Here is a 2,633-nt window from a genome sequence, read left to right as displayed (position 1 = left end):
CTATTTACAATAGCCAGGACATGGAAGCAACCTAAGTGTCCATCGACAGATGAATGGATAAAGAAGATGTGGCACATATATACAATGGAATATTACTCAGCCATAAAAGGAAACGAAATTGAGTTATTTGTAGTGAGGTGGATGGACCTAGAGTCTGTCATACAGAGTGAAGTAAGTCAGAAAGAGAAAAACAAATACCATATGTTAACACTAATATATGGGATCTAAAAAAAAAAATGGTTCTGAAGAACCTAGGGGCAGGACAGGAATAAAGACACAGACATAGAGAATGGACTTGAGGACACAGGGATGGGGATGGGTACGCTGGGACAGAGTGAGGGGCTGGCATGCACATGTATACACTACCAAATGTAGGGTGGATGGCTGGTGGGAAGCAGCCGCGTGGCACAGGGAGATCAACTTGGTGCTTTGTGATCACCTGGAGGGGTGAGATAAGGGAGGGTGTGAGGGAGACACAAGAGGGAGGGGATATGTGGATATATGTATATGTATAGCTGATTCACTTTGTTATAAAGCAGAGGCTAACACAGCATTGTAGAGCAATTATACTCCAATAAAGATGTTAAAAAAAAAAAAAGCTTAGAGAACACTGAAGTCAAGAAAATCATGTGTGGTGGTGGGATGAATTGGGAGACTGGGATTGACATGTATACACTAATATGTATAAAATAGGTAACTAATAAGAACCTGCTATATAAAAAACAAAAATATAAAATTCAAAAAAAAAGAAAATCATGTACTAAATAGTGTTATAAAGGTAAATACCTAAGGTTGTTGGCCCAGAGAGAATAACAGCTCCATCTTCTAATAAGCCTAGATAGATATCACACATTATGTTAGCAGTATGCATTGCGGAGAAAAATGGTTTGAGGAATAATATCTGATAGAAACACAATAATAACAACATACTTTTGATAGTTTTAGAATTTGATAGTATAATGTTTTGCAAAGCACTTTTACATATTATTGATACTTTATTTGATCTTGCATATGGCCCATTGAAAGGGATATTATTTCCTTTTTACAAATATGGAATATGAAACCCACAGAGACTGTGACTTATATGGCCACAGAGATGAATGTCAAACCCTGATCACTGAAGTCCTCAGCTACTGCTTGGAATTTAGGGAATGATAATGTTCCTTGGTGGATATGGACCCATACAAAAGCAAGTCCTATAGTTTAAGAAGCTGCGTAGTCACTGAACTTTCCTAATCAAAACACAGAATTCCTGGAATGAAAGCGGACGGAGATGTCAGTTTTTTCAAATACTTGAGGCAGTATTTTCCAAATCTCTTAGACTGGCTCTAGCCCAAAAAGAAAGGGAGATATATTCATTCTTCAGTTTATTTATCAATGAATCTCTTCAAGGCTGTAACTGAATTGGATTTGGGAATGAGAGCTGGAATACGGTCTAATAGTCTTTGTCATCTTACACATTTTATTTTCAACTTATTCAGTGTTCAGATGGCCAGTGGTTTGGTATCAAGTCAATTACTATTTGAGAGTACATCAAATAACCATCACTTAAAATGTCACAATAGCTTCATTCTTTTTAAATAAACTGCTTCTTCCATAATTTATTCTGATGCTTTGTGCCAGATGCTATGCAATCAAATAATTGAAACTTCTATCACTTCTAAATGTATCTTAGGCACAGCCAAGTGTATAGTATTTTATTGATTTATTAGTACAGTCAGAATTGTGTGTGTGTGTATGTGTGTAGGGTAAAGCACAAGACAGTTGTGAATAGATTAGCCATGCTCAAAGATTTCAAAAGATGTATAAATGACATTTTGTTTTAGACATTATTTAGCAACCAATGCCATTTGCTTTCACAAATTTATGAACACATAACTGTTTAAATAAGATGGCTTTAATCACAGATAGCTGCAAGATTTTTCCAAAGAATATTTTAAAAATAATATTGAATATTTGTGAAGGGTTGATTTTCTAAATAAATTCCAGGCTTTGGAATAGTTGGCAATCTCCCCTTGACAAACATTCTTGCCTACAAAATGTCCACTTTTTACTATTAAAAGATAGGTTGAAAAACTACAAAAAGGAAGGAAAGGAGGGAGGGAAGAAGATTTCATTGGAAAGTATATGTTTATGTATTAGGAATTTCAAGTGAAACTAAAAGTTGAGAAGAGGCTTTTTTAAAATATGAAATTATCTCCCTGCTTTCTGTGCCTAATTCTCCAGGCCCTAAAATGGCTAATTAAAACCTAACTGTATTGCTTAGTTAATTCAGTTGACAGTTAACCCCAGGGAATATTTTGGCAGTTAATTATATACATTGACAATTTTTTTATGGTAGGTATAAATTTATAATGATAACAACTATAATATCCCACCCCAGCAAACAAATTTTTGTTCACCCAAAGGTTTAGGTTAATCTTAATCAGTAGCAAGAAATGTAACTGAGTTAGTTTGATAAGTGATTATTTCCAAAGTGCTTCAAAGAGCCTGTCATTCTTATGAATTGTTTTTCTGCTGCAGTACAGTCTGCAAAAAGATATATATTTCTAAGGACCACACATTGGTGAATAAATAAGAATCTCTCTCTCTCTCTCTCTCTCTCTCTCTCTCTCTCTCTCTCTCTCTCTCTC

Source organism: Physeter macrocephalus, chromosome 11, assembly GCF_002837175.3.
Source record: "Physeter macrocephalus isolate SW-GA chromosome 11, ASM283717v5, whole genome shotgun sequence".
In the NCBI taxonomy this organism is placed as follows: Eukaryota; Metazoa; Chordata; class Mammalia; order Artiodactyla; family Physeteridae; genus Physeter; species Physeter macrocephalus.
Note: the sequence above shows the minus strand (reverse complement) of the source record.